Source organism: Polypterus senegalus, chromosome 9, assembly GCF_016835505.1.
Source record: "Polypterus senegalus isolate Bchr_013 chromosome 9, ASM1683550v1, whole genome shotgun sequence".
Taxonomy (NCBI): domain Eukaryota; kingdom Metazoa; phylum Chordata; class Cladistia; order Polypteriformes; family Polypteridae; genus Polypterus; species Polypterus senegalus.
In genome coordinates this window covers 164,998,955-165,015,545 of record NC_053162.1, presented here as the reverse complement: position 1 = coordinate 165,015,545, position 16,591 = coordinate 164,998,955, and the positions used below count along the sequence as shown (strand labels likewise).

At 39.4% G+C, this 16,591-nt stretch overlaps 1 protein-coding gene across 2 annotated transcripts in view; it reads left to right on the top strand.

Annotated features, from left to right (window-relative positions):
* Positions 1-16,591, top strand: part of LOC120535929 (opioid-binding protein/cell adhesion molecule homolog) — a 2,184,266-nt gene that overhangs the window by 223,435 nt on the left and 1,944,240 nt on the right. The window lies entirely within an intron of this gene.

Below are 16,591 nucleotides of genomic sequence, written 5' to 3'. Positions count from 1 at the left end.
AAATAATAAAAAGAGTACATGTCACACGTTTAGCCCTTATTTATATTGTGATGTGTTAGTCACTGTCCTGCATGCGAGAAAAGACCCTTGGTCTAAAGGTGAAAAGAAGACCAACTTTATATCCAATTAAAACAGGAACAGTCAGGGTATTTATTCAAGCAGGAGCTACCACTTCAATACACACAGACACAGCAAATAAGCAGGGACAGGGTCAGGTCATCGGCCAGGCTAGAATGTTCTCTGCATCACCAATCAGGCGACAGATGTATGACATGGAGAGGCTGTGAACTTGTAGTTGCCTCAGCAGCACTGCAAACCTGTGCTTGCCTTGGCAATGGACAAGCAACTCTCGACATTCATGTCAATTGCATTTTGGCGTGCTGCCCTGTTGGGGAGGGTCTCAAAAGAGTTAAAAAAAAAATCCAAATATATATATATATAGTTATATGTGCGCATACATTTGCTTCTGTCTTTGTGGGGACGGATTTCTGGATTACCAACTGGACTTGTTAACTTTGGGTTGTCTCTTTAAGCAAATTCTTTTTGCCATACTTTTGCCTCTTCCTTGCCTTACCATTTTTTGTGCTTCTTTTATTTATTTAATAAAATATTTAAAGAACATTGTTTTTGGTTTTGCCCTTGGTATGTGATGGTGGAGTCTCATAGCAAAATGAGTGTGAAGCCTTCTAAAAGGACCATAAAGGCAAGGCAACGACCTAACCAGTCTGCCTGAGGAGATTCATCCCAAATCCAGTTAGTCTTACAACTGCTAGCAGCGGGGTAGGAGCTAACAAAATAACAAGAGATGTCTCCATAGGAGGGAGGATAACTATAAACCCCCAGCTTACAAATAAAAGGGCAAACAAAGGAACTTTATAAATTAGAATTTATTAACACTTGCCATAACTTGCACCATTTCCAGGGTTTGTTCCTGCCCTACACCCTATGGTAGCTGGGATAGACTTCAGCAATCCCTTCAGACCCTGTTTGAGACAAAGTGGGCTAGAAAATGACATGACTTATTAACAAAAAATAGAAAAATAAATGGATAAGCCCAAAAGAGCAAAATCAGACCAAAGGAGTTGCTTAAAAAACAATCTTATGGTAAGCTACAAAGTTACAAAACCTGTAATCGTAATCCTTAAAACAAAAGCAAGAAAAATACCAAAGCCAGAAAAATACAAAGAAAAACAGCAATACTCACAGAACTCCAATTAACACAAAGATTTAAGCCTGTTCTGCTCTGGCCTTTAAATGACCAAAAGGAGGGCTCAGAAGTGATGGTGTCAGGGAGAGCCTGCCTCCTGGGGCTCCACTCATAAAACACAAAGAATGGAGGCACCTTAAAAAGGGCAGTTGATAATAATAGACATTATAGAAAACACATAAAAATACATAACAACTCAAAAACAATAAAATGTATATGTTTAGAATGAGACATAACAGTCCTTTCAAACCAGAGGTTTATGATTATCACTTCATATTAAAGGAATTTGTGAGTATTTTGAACCATTAAAATCCAGAGCCCCGTTTTGAGCTGTGTAGGCCATAAGGCCTTCCATTTGTGTTTGGTCCAGGCTGCCTGCGGTGAGGCATGTTTCTGAGGCAGACCATTTCTGGATGTTGCTTATTAAGTATAGGGAAATGATTGTAATTGTCTAAAAACTTGACCTTGAGATTTTGATGAATCTCAGTTTTAGACCTGGCTGAGTCCGATTTGCCTCCTCATAGGGAAAGTATTGTAATCATCCAAAAATTCGATTTTAATGAATCTTGATATTTTAGACCACCCCGAGTCCAAAAATACCATGTTTGGAAATATGTCTGTGTGTCTATCTGTTTGTTTGTGTGTGTAAACATGATACCTTGATTACGCTTTCAATTTGGTCAACTAAATTCTGGATACAAGTATTAGGTACTAAACATGAATTTCTATTAACGTTTGAGCTATTTCCACTAACCGGAAGTGATACTTCAGATTTATTCAACTTTACTTAATAATTCCACAATATATTATTAATTTGATTTGTTCTTGATGGTTGTTTGATGTACACAATATAAAAATATAATCATTGTCTTGCAGTTTACTACTCAAATATCTATCCCCATATCTAAGTATATGAGAAAGTCTAGGGAGGCCACTCCCAATTTTTGACCTTTTGGTGTTGCTACAACACAATATTTACTGACTTCCTCAAATATTAGAACTGCTTTGCCAGTGTGAAATATTGGAGGGAGATGAACGCAAAGGTATTTGTGGATGTTTAAGATGATAACTGTTCTTGCTGGCCATCGAGAACGGAACCGTATGCTTAACCTACATGTGAAGTGAAAGAGTCTTATGGGAAAGTTCAATAGTTTATGGCAAAACTTTTCTGTCTATTTGCCAAAACCACAATACATGACATGGATTTTCTATTCCAGTAGTGTAACCTTCTATAAGACTCAAATGCGTTCGTCACAGATTGCCATTGAATTCTGGTAAGACTTGGGGTAACTGAATTATGAGGCATAACAATATATATACTATTGCCAATTTTCTGTGCATTGTACCCATGTTTTTCCATAAAGTGATACAGGTAAAAAGATGACTTGATTCCTTAGCAAGATCCTTGTGATGACCATTCAAAAGAGTTCGTCATATTTCAGCTTTCTCAATTAACCATTTAGCCATTTAGACAAAGTGAATTATGTATAACATTGTAACAGCTTTACTATATTTAAAATACCATAAGTGAGTGTGTTAACCAGGAAACAGTTTTAGAGCAAGAATCAAACCAACACCGTTTTTACCAGGAAGTGTATTAAGCTGACTTTTATGACCTCGACCACAAATGACTTGTGACTTAAGACATCTGCAGCAATGCCACAACAAAAGTGGCCAAAAAGACCACATTCATGGTCAAATACAATTACGACAAAGCAAAATGATGACTATTTTCTACTGTGTCAAATCTCTGTATTATGAATATTAAGCGTATTGTTGAAATCCTCAATGTTCAAAACTCTTAAATGGATAGATACATTGTGAAAAAGGTTTCACAAAATGACCTGATTCATCAAATGTCGTGTGTAGAAGCCACAAAGAAGGTGGCCACTACCATGATGAAGACCACGAGAAATGGAGGTGAAATGACATCACTTGTCACAATGATAAAAATTTAAAAAATGTTGACCCACTTGAGCATAAAAAATGTAGAACAGCTGAATTCATGACAGTGAGGACTTGCTTGGAAAATTCTCATTGATCCTGACAGATTGGAGGAAAAAAAAAAAAGTCTAGAAAGTCGCAGAGCTTAAGCAGACAGTGTTGATATCGGGGGACCACAGCCATAGAGTTAAAGAGCTGCTCCTTGGGTGATGTTAAAATGTCTGACTTTAGGACTTGTCTGAATTTCAGCTAGAATCTGGCAGTTATGGGCTAGGGATGATGGAGCACTTAGAGCTGGGTTTGTTTGGCAGACATTAGCGGTGATGCTGGGGTGGGTTTTGGTACCGGTGGGTTGCAGTCCATTGACAATGGGACTGAATATTACGTGCAAGATCCTACTTATTTTTACCTATGTTATATATGAATTGGAATTTATTTGAGTTGTAGTACAATTAGTTGTATTCATTTCAATTAGTTATGATTGTGAGTTCTTGATCGACACTTTGAACACGTCTGCCCTCCGGGGCTGCCACGGTGGTTTCTAAGTACATGGCTACCGTTGCCAGGCACTTCTGCATAAGAGCCAGTGGCTGACGTCAGACAACGCCATTTTATATAAGGACAGGGTCTGATTGCGGTTCACCTCTGAAATTTCCATAATTCAAGAAAAGAAAGACTATGAAATCAAAGTAAAATTGCACTTTCGTTCAAAGAATATTAATATTTTCTGGACCATAAGTTTAGTTAAGCATTTCGCTTATTACCTTTTATTTTTTAAATTGAATCTTCATTGCAGGTCTCTACTTCTTTAATCAGTCATGTTTTTCTTAGCACTTTTACACCCATGCCACTTGCATTAATCCATTCAATGAAAAGAAAGCAAATCCCATTACAAATGTGGAGTTAGGAATAAAACACAATGGAAGTGATTTAACAGAAGAGCTGGAAGTTATCAGTTTGGAATGGTTGACCATCCACTTGGAAGCTCTGGGCCCTGCATACTGTATGTGCCCTTAAATGTGAGTTTTTGTTTTGATGAGGTGTTTGCATATTATGGTATGGAAAGAAAATTCTTTATTATTTGTTGTAGATGTTTGGATAATAAAACAGAAAATAAATAAATAAGCCCTATTAAGAGAAATTAAACAAAAAGCCTAACAAGCAAATTAGCCCAAAGGACATGATGTAAGTTTCATCAAAGCCTAAACTATTCAGGAGGTGAAATGATTTATTCTACCTCCCATAGAGCAGGAGCACAAATAACTGTTAAGACAGGTGACCAAAACTACACAGTTTAATGTAAGTGAAACTGAAAATATATTAATGAATAAAAAAATAATACAAGTATCCATTTACAACTACTGCCCCAAGTTAACAGCATTTAAGTTCTAAAGAACATTATCACGTTATTATGCAAGGTATTGTAGCTCAATGTGCTTAATAAAAATGTAAATGACTAAATAAATAAAAAATTATAATAAACAAAATGGAATAAAAAAAAAATCATTATTTTTCTGAAACCGCTTTTCCTGGTTAGTGTTGAGGTGGCAGCTGGCCAAGCAGGTCTTCTCAGACTTCCATGTCCCCAGCTACAAAGTCCAGCTGTTCTTAGGGAATTCCGAGGAGTTACCAAGCCAACCAAATGACATAAAGCAGCGTTTCTCAACCTTTAAGTATTTGCAACCCAAGTTTTCATAACAGTTTTGATCGCGCCCCCCCAACGTTATTTTTTAAAGGAGCCCACTAATACTAATTTGTTCTTTTTAAATTAATGATATATCATAGATGCGTATTTTATTATACCTATACTTAACTTTTATCGACATTTATCTAACTCTATATTTATTTTTCTACTATCAGAATGTAGTTTAAGTTAATTTGTTTTGGTTTCAATAGATGTATTTTTCATATTTTTGATACTTGTTTTCTTTTTTTCACATCTTCGCGCCCCCCTTTTTGTTACTTTTTACTTTTATTACGCCCCACAGTTTGAGAACCAAATGATATAATCCATCCATCATGTCCTGGGTTTATGGCAGGGTCTCCGCTTGGAGGGCAACCACCTGAACTGGCTCCTCTCAATCCAGAGGAGCAGCAACACTACTCTGTACCCTATCATGGAGTCTCTGCCCAAGCGAGCTGCCAAGAAAACTCATTTCTGTGATTCCATTTCTTCACTCATGACCCAAAGCTCGTGGCCATTGGTGAGGCCATGGAAGCAGATCAATCAGTATACTGACAGTTTTTGATTTAGACTAACTTCCCACTTCTCCAACAGGGACCACTGCTCCATTCTGCTTGTTTCAGAAAAGTGTGGATCGGTCTCTTCAGTTGAGAGGGAGACAACTGTAATACTTAAACACCTTTGATGAAATAGTTCATCATCGGCTCATGAGTGATTGAAAAAGGGAACGTGAAATATTTTAAAAAATGAAAAACAACATAATAACAAATACGAACTTAAATAATACAAATAAGCAAAACTCTAATAAAACTTGAGTCCTTAAATATGGATTCAATTGGCAAACTAACTTTTGAAGCCTCTAACGATTGTAACAAAAAGTCCAATGCCAGGGAAGAGAGAAAAACAAAACCTGCAGCTGCTGAGATGCTGAAGAAAATAAATCTGCAAGTGTTTGAATGCCAAAAGACCACCAGACTTCGAGCGTCACAAACAAGAAAGTGTCTAAAACAACTAAAAATACCCACTAGAGGGGGAAATGCCATAAAAAACCCAGTTAGTCACACAAATGTCAACATGGAATCTTTATAAATAACATCCATTTTCAGAAAAAGCTCTGTTAAGCAGTGAAGCTCCATAGAGCCCAAAAGGTACACAAAGTTGCAAAAAGGCAAACAAGTCTCAATCATAAATCCAGAAAAAAAATGTCTTTTATTTCCAGCCCCGGGCGTAGTTAAATCTCTTGGCACAAAGTCTCGTCTCGTTTATAATTTAAAAATGGAATAAGAATCTGAAAATCTAACATCACATTAAAGTTTGACAAATTCTGAAAAGAAGGATACCAAACATATATGCAGTATGTAGGTTTTAAAATAAGCATGATTTAAAGCATAACAAAAAAGTGACATAAAAACGTCAGATAAAATTGTTACACAAAATCGTTGCACTTTTAGTCTTAGGATTTTATATATAGAGAGTAGATATATATATATTGTGATGGACGGCCAGCAGCTCAACCCAGCCGGGACACCCAAAGAGTGGAAGGATGGGGGAAGGCAGCTACTTTAGTACACTGCCTTCCCCAGGACACTAGATGGCGATTTTCCTGAGGCATATTGGTATCCCAGATTCCCGCAAGGCACCATGGGGTCTGGAGTTCAGCTTCATAGTCCTGCTGGGTACCGTGGGTGCCGTCAGGAGACGCTGCAGGAAGACCTGAGAATTTTTACTTTCCATATAGCCCAGAAGTACTCCCAAATCACGGGGACGGAAGCCCGAAAGTAGTTACGGGCTGAAGAAACCTCAAGTCCTCCAGTCCTTTATATAGTCCTTGACCCGGAATTGCTTTAGTTTGTCGTCCCACATGACTTGTCAGCACTTCCGGGTCAAAGACTATATAAAGGACTGGGAGGTAGATGACAGAACTTCATGGGAGGTGTGGAGGAGAGAATTGTGTATAATTATTGTATTTACTGTTATTACTTGCCTGTGTTTGATGGTTGGAGTGCTTAAAGGCATTATTGATAAGAAAGAACAGGAATTAAAATACCTTTTTAGTAATTTTACCTGGTGTCCTGGATGTCTTTTTGTTAGAGGGTTAGAGGAGCGACAGCGCCCTCTAGTGTCACAATCTATATATGGATATACTGTATATAATGTTTACACCTTTACTTCTCATGCTTCTCACACTCACGCTTCCTCTTTCGTTGTATCACCAAAGCCAAACTGACCAACCAGATTGCTCTGAGGGACGGGGATACACAGACCTTCATTTTTAATTATATAGTAGATTTTTTTTTTTTTTATTTAATTTGCTGTCATCCAGATTTTTTCTTTTTGTTCAAGAAATCCGTAAAATGCCTCACAACACTGCAATTGTTGCATCATTAATGTCACAGAAGGTGACGGTCTAAATATGACGCCATTTCCCGTTTAATTCATTATCTCAATGTCACAATCTTGATTAGCTTTAGTTAGCCTCATTACTAAGCAGGTCATCTTATCAAGTGTTCTTTCAGGTTATTTTTTTTTAACTCCTTTCGTCCTTGACTTTGATGCTTGTTTGTCTACTCTTTCCCAGTCGATCCAGCTTTGACCCTGACTTCACTGACTACCATTTTGCCACACGCTATCGTCTCCTAGACCACCATCTCATTTGACCATGTTATCGTCACCTCGTTATTTCCTGCTCCTCTCCTGATAATCGTCAGACACTTTGCACCTCATTAAAACTGGTGCCCCATTGCTGGCTGGTTCTTGTCTTGCATTCTGGGATTGGCTTCAACCTCCCGTCACTTGTCCCAGCACAAGATTAAGCTTTTTCTGTGACAGACGTACAGTATATCTGGGTAGACAATAAACTGCATATAAATTTAGATTTAGAAGAGGCAGTGAAGGCATACGTTTGAATTAAAGGATTTACAATTATAATCTTAACATTGATTTATTCATCTGCATACTCTTTCATATTTTGTATTTAACAATGACTTTTTAATCTTCAAAAACACTTCTGATTCTCTTTATTTGCACTCACAGTCTTATCTTAAAGTTTTCAAATAACTCAATCTCCTCAGAAGGATGAGAAAATGCAAAGCTCAATATTGATTGTATTTTCACTAAAATGTACAATAACCGTTTCCATGGAAACCAATGTTTCGGGTTGTGTGTTACATGTATTATTTGACTGAAATGTTTTATAGTCTTTAGTAGAGAACAAAGGCAAATTTAGGGAGATGATGTTGGCTGAGGCTGGAAACTCATGGCACTCGACGTTTTTAACGAAAAGTCCAAAGTTAGTCCAAGTGTCATGGTGGAGCAAAAGGTTGTTTCACAAAATCATTTTTTGAATCCTGGACAAACAGTAAATCTAGAAATATATTTCCATTAAAATCCAGAAATCAGGTAGGGTGAATGTTTGTTATATATCTTTTATTTTGAAATGTCGCCTTTTGCCTTTGCTTTTCATATTGGACACTCCTATGGTTTCGCTGGGCTACAGGTCCATACGTCAGACATTCTCGTCTCTATTCTAAAGCGCCCAAAAGGGCTTGTGTATGGCAGAGAATGGCATAGAAGGCATTCACAAGATTTGGTTGTTACCCATTAAGAGACTTGGCCTAAAGTGGCCAACTGAGTGGCACACAAGCCTCTTAGTGAAGCCATATTTGAAGCTCACCTGCTAAATGCTGCAATGGCCTTGTGGAGTCTTTCCACAGTTTTTGGGTTATACTGATTTAAAGAATGAACCAGTGTTGTGCCTCACCGATGAAATCTAAGAATCTGCACAGAGCAATTTTAAGTTATAATATTTATTCATCATCTCATTTCATTTTCTGGAACTACCTTTTTCTGGTGAGGGTTGTGATGGCAGCAGACCAAACAGGTCATCCCAGACTTCAATGTTAAAGATGGCTGCTCCTTCTTTAGAATTCCCAGGCATTCTCATGCACTGTGAAATCAATTCAACAAAATGTTGGAAACATTCTTTTGAGATTCAGGTCCATGTTGACATGATTGCATCACACGGATTTGCAAGTGTCACATTCCTACTATGAAGCTCCCGACTGACCAAATCCCGAAGGTGTTCTACTGGATTCAGATCTGGGGCCTCATGCATAACGGCGTGCGTAGAATTCACACTATAACATAACGTAAGCTCAAAAGCGGAAATGTAAATGTGCTTACACACACAAAATCCAGATGCATAAATCTGTGCGAACGCCAGCTTCCACGTTCCTACGCTACATAAATCCCGGTCAGCTTGAAAATTAACGCTCGTGCACGCGCCTGCTGTCCCGCCCCGTCTCCTCTCAGAATTACGCCTCTTTGAATATGCAAATCAATATAAATAGCCCTTAAGTTCTGTGAAAAGGCAATAGCAAACGCACAAGGAAAACAGAATTTCAGCAAATACCAAGTGGAGGCAAGGAAAAACGTACTATTTGTTGGTTTAAACAGTGGGATAAACAACAAAAGGAAATTGATCGAGTGACATAGCATGTCAGAGAAACTCGAAAGCTCAAGTTCACAAAGTCACACAGTGCCTGAAATAAAAAAGAAGTTGTCAGATAGCAAAGTCGCCATGAAAAGGCGAGTCGTAGCCCACCACCTGAGTGACATATGAAAGCTTATTAGGGTACAGCAGTGTTTCTCAACCATTAAGTATTTGCGACCCGAGTTTTCATAACAGTTTTAATCGCGTCCCCCATAAAATTTTTTGAAATGTAGATGCATATTTTATTATACCTACTTAATTTTTAATGACATTTATCTAACTCTATATTTATTGTTCTAGTATCAGAATGTAGTTTAAGTTAATTTGTTTTGGTTTCAACTGATGTTTTTTTCATATTTTTGATTCTTGTTTTCTTTTTTTCACATCTTCGAGCCCCTCTTTTAATTACTTCGCGCCCCCCCCAGGGAGCCCGCCCCACAGGTTGAGAACCACTGGGGTACAGAGAAACAAAAAGGCACACAGTGGGGAAAAAGCACGAAATGTCAACTTCAATCTCAAAATTTCCACTTTAATCACGTAGTTTATTTTGTCATTAAAGTAGAACATCATAAACTTCATCTTTAAATCATTTAATTTACTAGTTTCTCAAATCCCATCGTAACTAAAGTAGCACGTTCAATACTTTGTTTTTTATTTGATCTTCTATGTGCTCTGTGTGTGTGAATCACTACGTGCTTCTTAAACGGGCTTTCTCTTCCTCCGACAGGACACAGAATCCATTACATTCGTAATATTACAGCTCTCTGAATTATTAAAATACTGAGATGTATACTTGATATCATTTTCATGATGATAGTAGTTAAAGCATGTTATTAAACATGGAAACACGGTGATGCTGTGATTGTTCATGTCTCACGCAAGTTGCTTGCTGCAACTGTGCGCAACCTTCGATGAAATATTTTATTGTTGCAGCACTGTCTCTTTCAAATCGTCTAACAATTCCTGTCTTTACTTTTCATTTCTCCAAATACCCAATCACCATACAATCAGCTCTGTAATAGGCGTTAAGCCATCTGTAAGCTTAGAATGCTGATTCTTCAAAACTTTTAAGGAACATTGAAATATCTTCATAGTACGTGTTTAATTATTCTATCCATCTATCCTTCCAGTGTCGCGCCAACGCCTGCAAGAATACAGTGCGAGGCAGGAACAATCCGTGAACGGACTGTGGCACCGTGTCCTCAAATGTTCAATTATTATTAATACAGATTATTTAAATGAAGTTAAAGTTTTATCTGTTGTAATAAGAAGAGACTTGAGGCATGGTAAGGTTTGGGGCGGCCACCCATTTAATCCAGTTTCCTGGCTGCAAAAGCAATTGATTCATCAGAGTCAAGTTTACACAACAGAGTCCAAAACAGAACTGCCTCCCAGAGCAAAGGCAGGAGGCTTTATAGGACGGAGGGCAGAAGTGATGTCGTCCTCTGTGCCGGAACCGGACGTGATGTCGTCCTCGGGGCCGGGACCGGAAGTGATGTGTCCCGCTTCGAGGTGGCGGCTCCTGGTGGGATTTCCCGGGAAAGACCTGTAGAGAACTCAAAAAGAGCGTTAGCATACCCCTAAGCCCTTCAGCTGCTTCCCATGCACACGTGTGTGACACTGTATAATATAATAAGCATATTTTGCTGCATTTCATCTTAAAAATGATATCGTCATCATATTAAATACGTGCTTTATAAAGCGCCTCAGGTTGTGTAATATTATAACTGTATCGGAAGTTTACAGTGAGGTAATAGTACTTATAAGTACAAACACTTTTACATGGAGCACTTGATGGACTGATTGAGTGCAATTAGAGCTCTTGGGATGAAGTTGTTTCTGAACCGCGAGGTCAGTACAGGAAAGGTTCTGAAATGTTTGCCGTTTGAGAGCAGTTCAATAGATAGCATGGCTGAGGCAGCGTGTGCTTGATGCTGTATCCCAATAATTCTCTTTCCGGTCAGCTGCTGTAGAGCTGTGATTCCCCACTCAGATACAGTGATGTAAATACTCCGAGTGGTGCATTGAGAGTAATATGGAAAAAGATGATCCGATGTGGCAACCCCTAATGGGAGCAGCTGAAAGAAGAAGAATAAGGTGAAGTGAGAGCAACAACGCTAAAGCAGTTATGGCATTTGGAATAGTTTGACCATTCTGTGCACCATTATATTGTTACAGGTTAATTACAATCAGATACATTAAACTAATAAACAATATGCGGTTAGTTTCAGTGTATTTATAAAGCCGTGTCAGGGATGTGGATCTAAAAAAGAAAGGGTAACCACACAGGAACAACAGCACTGCTTTGATGTTGGGTGTCACCAGTCTGCAAAACTGAGCGCAGAACTTGCGTATGACAGGGTATGAGCTACTGTGGAAATGTGCGTGGCTTTATGCCAAGTTTAGGTTTTATACATCGTGATTTGAACGTGGAAACGTTCTTACGCAACATTTTTGTGTGTACGCACCATTTATACATGAGGCCCCTGGTGACTGGGAAGGCCACTGAAGAACACTAATCTCATTGTCATGTTAATCAAACCAGTCTGAGGTGACTTGTTTTATGACATGGTGCACTGTCATGCTGGTTGTAACCATTAGCAAATGAGGATATTTTTGGTCATGAAGGGATTCACATGATTAGCTACAATACTCAAATAGGCTGTGGCATTCAAACGATGATTGATTGATTGATTGATATTAACAGGACCAAAATGAGCCAAGAAAACCTTTCTCACACCATTACACCACCACCACCAGACTGGACAGTTGACACAATGCAGTTTGACCTCATGGATTTACGCTTTTAGCTCCAAATTCTGACCCTACCATCTGTGTGCTTCAGCAGAAGTTGAGGTTCATCGGAACAGGTTATATTTTTCTAGTCTTCATCTGTCCAGTTTTAGTCAGCCTGTGCCCACTGCTGCCTCAGCTTTCTGTTCTGACTTGACAGGAGTGGAACCTGATATGGTCTGCTAATGTAGCCCCTCTGCCTCCAAGTTTGATGTGCTGTACATTCTGAGATGTTTTTCTGCTCACCCCAGTTGTAATGAGTGGTCATCTGAGTTACAGTAGCCCTTCTCTCAGCTCAGCCAGTCTGGTCATTATCCTCAGACTTCTCTCTGTCCACAGAACTTACACTCGATGGATGTTTTTTGTTTTTCACACTATTATGAGTAAACTCAACAGACTATTAGGTGTTAAAATCCCAGGTGATTAGCAGTTACAGAAATACTCAAAATGGCACTAACAATTATACCATGGTTGAAATCACTGCGAACTAGAGTTCGATGTGAACATTAACTGAAGCTTCAGACGTGTATCTTCCTGATTTTATGCATTGCGCCACTGCCACATGATTTGCTGGTTAGATAATTGCATAGATAAGCAAGTGCACAAGTGGTTCTAATAATGTTCTCAGTGAGTGTATATACGATAAGATAATGTTAGCATATCTTTAACTTCATCCCACATACTTGTTTTATTGAGGGACAGTAAGGCTGAGAGAGACAGAGTAAGTGTGCCTTTGTAATATGTATAATGACAGTAGACGGTACAAGTCAGAAGCCCACTTGCTCATTTCTTTAGTAGGAAAAGATGGATAAAGAGCTGTTTGCTGACTTATAGACCATGAGTGCACAGGCAGCCTATTCAAATCTGGATGTACAGGTAAAATGGACAGCAGATAAGGGCCTGGGCGATTTCCAACTAGTGACCAAATTCACAATTCTGCTTAATGCAATGTCATGGGGTCCAGACCCTAACGTGACACCACCGGGTGCTAACTAATAACAAAGTCTGAATAAGGTGTGTGTAGGCTAGGGGGCACCAGTGAGCCCCAAACCCCAAGCATAAACACACCAACAGAATCAAATAAAGGGTGTTTTATTACAATTACCTCGTATACACAAGCAGCAAATCAAGTCTTTTCTCTCTTTTTGTTTCTCCTCTCTCTACCACACCACACTCTTCCATTCGAGTGCCACCGTCTCCACACCCAGCACCGCATTATCCGGAAAAGGCAGTGTGATCGCTTTTATTGACGACCCAGGAGTACTTCCGGTGATGTGACGTAACCAGTTGGAAGAACTTCTGGGTTATGAGAAAGCCAGGGAGATCCTAAGCCGGCAGCACCCTCTATCATTCTCCAGGTTTCCCTTCAGGGCTGCTCCTCCAGACTCCAACTCCCGTGCAGCCCTGCGGGTGTCCAGACTGGGACTCTGTTTGATGGTCACTGCCACCTGTTAAATTGGGTGAATGAACTGCTCCCTGCCATGCTCTCCTGCCAGCTCTTGTACTATTTGGGCATCCCACCCAGGAATGGGATCATAAGGCATCCCGACCGGGTATTACCCCCATTTAGTCCATCCCAGCTGGGTAAGGACTCCAACTCCGTCCTGGGCGGGACACCTAACCGACCTCTGGGGTATCTACAGGTGTCAATCCATTGGACGCATGTGTATGTAGACAAATTTGTTGGTCTCCTTACAGCACATTGAAAAAGTACCATATGCCTCCTGAAAAGTGATGACATGAAAAGTAGTTGTCCCCTGTGTACCTGTCATCAAGTAAAGCAAAGCAAGTATGATGAGAGATCAAGTATTGCTTCTTCTACAAACCTATTTTAAAATGGCCTGGACACATTTGTTGGTACCCCTAGAAAAGAGCCTAAATAATTGGAAAAAGTGATTTTTCAAACTAGCTGTTTTCTTTAGTTAGTATCTCACGTGTCTCCAATCATGCAATCAGTCATTCGTCCTATCAGTCACTCTGCTGTTTGCTATCAAATTGTGTCCCACACTGAACATGGACCAGAAAAAGCAAAGGAGAGAGTTGTCTGAGGAGATCAGAAAGAAAATGATAGATAAGCATTTTGAAGGCAAAGGCTAGAAGTCTATCTCCAAGCAAGCTTGATGTTCCTGTGACAGCAGTGGCAAATATTATTAAGAAGTTTAAGGTCCATAGGACCGTAGCCAACCTCTCTGGATGCGGCCACAGAAGGAAAATCAACCTCAGAATGGGCAGAATAGTGAGAATGGTAGACAGAAAGCCAGGGACAGCTTCCAAGGAGATACATGCTGAACTTTATGGTCAAGGTCCATCAGTGTCTGATTACACCATCCATCGCTTTTAGAGTGACACAGGGAATTTGCTAAAATGGATATTGACAAGCCAGATGTTTCTGGGAGAATGTCCTTTAGACAGATGGGACAAAACTGGAGCTTTTTGGCAAGTCACATCAGCTCTATATCCACAGATGAAAAAAAAGAAACTTTAAAAGAAAAGAACTCCATACCTATTGTGAAACATCAACGAGGCTCAGTAATGTTTTGAGGCTGCTTTGCTGCATCTGGCGCAGGGTGCCTTGAGTCTATGCAGGGAAGAATTATATCTCAAGATTATCAAGACATACCACCCCCTCTCAGAGCGCTCTGTCTCAATCGCAGATCATGGATCATCCAACAGGATAATGACCCAAAACACACAGCTAAAATCTCCCAAGAATAGCTAATGACAAACGATTGGACTATGAGCCCCTCTTTGAATCCTAGCTATGGTAACAACTGAAGCATGCAGTCTGGAGAAAACCCCCCACTTCAAACCTGGCACAGCCTGAGCAATTTGCTCAGAAAGAGTGGGCCAAGCTGGCTGCGGACAGGTGCAGGAGTCACATGGTAAGCTCCAGGAATCACTTCTTTGCAGTGATTACCTCTAATGATTGTGCAACAAAATATTTGAATAAGGGTCCCATCATTTTTGTCCATGCCAATTTCATTTGTGTTATCATTTAAAATATTCTGTTAAGTCAAAGCAATAAAGCAAAGTCTGATTTTTGTTAAATAGGAAATAAACAAAGACGGGTCTCATTTACTTTGGTCGGTTCTGAGATATTTCAGAGACAATTTTGAGTTGTTCTTTAATTGTGGAGGGGTAGCAACAAACATAATTTCATATATGAGTATTTAAACAGATACTTCTAGAACTATGTAGAAAGACAACAAAGGAGACTTTAGCAGGCATCTTGGAGATGTATGAAAATTGCTTCAGTGCCTCTGCAGTTGTACACAGGTAGACTGACATATTGAGCTCTGCGTCCTGAAATTCCTAGCAGGCAGATGATTAAGTATGGCCACCACGTGCCCAACTGTTTGGATTAATGAAACAAAGCTGTGTGTTTTAGATGTGCTATACTTTGTAAACAAAGCTCCTGGCGAGAAGAGACTGTGGTGTTTAACAACAAAAAGATGTCTGAATCATGGGCCATTTCTTTCTTGTGTTTTTTTTTTTATTCTTCATAGAATAAATGCCTCTAAATGCTTGACCTCTGTCTCTGTCTAACAACAAAACCTCTTCTCCTCCTAGCATGTATTTAAGTTGCTAAGAGACCATTTTTTCCTTGTCAGAGCACATTGTAACGCTTGTGTGTGTGTGTGTGTGTGTGTCCTTCTTCATCAGATTGGCCTGGATCCTTTATAATGTACAGTATAAGTCTGGTAACATACATTATGGTAAATAATAAGTCTATAATTAATCTGATTGAAGCCCATGGTATTGTGTTGCTGAGCATACTAAAGACGTGTGATTTACTGTCATCTGTTTATTGCTGCCTTTCTCATTTTTTACCTGGATTTAGCACAGGCTTAGAGTTGAACTTCAGAATTGTAGTCGTGTCCCAGATGGCCTCACACTAAAGAAGTCATTTAACCTGTTTGCTTTCCAACTGAACATTCATTATTTTATATAGTGCCTTTCATAGTTGAATTCAATTCAGAGTGTTTTGTATAGCTCTATTCACTGAGTGCTGGCTCTGAATGCTGTAAAATATTTCAGGATTACAAACTCGATAAATAACAATTTACACAATGGATACATATTCATTTAAATACATGGCAAAATGAAGCCACTCCAAACTGATTAACATAAATTAAACCTTACCATATCCATTGTCACACACATGCGCATGGGAGGCAACTAAAGGGCCTGAATGAGGGTAATTCAGTGCCAGACAAGTGGGTAGCGGAGAGTACTAACTCTTTCTCTCACTTCTCTGCTGACCAGTTATGGGAAATTCCGCCTGGGCCCAATGACATCACTTCCAGTTCCAACCCTATTGATGATGTCAGTTCCGGTCCCGGCCCCAATGACACCACTTCTGGCTCCAGCCCCATTGATGACGTCACTTCCTCCGCTCTCCCTTAAAGCCACCATCTTTGTGCTAGCAAATCAGTTCAGTTATGGACTCAAACCTGTTATTATTATATAT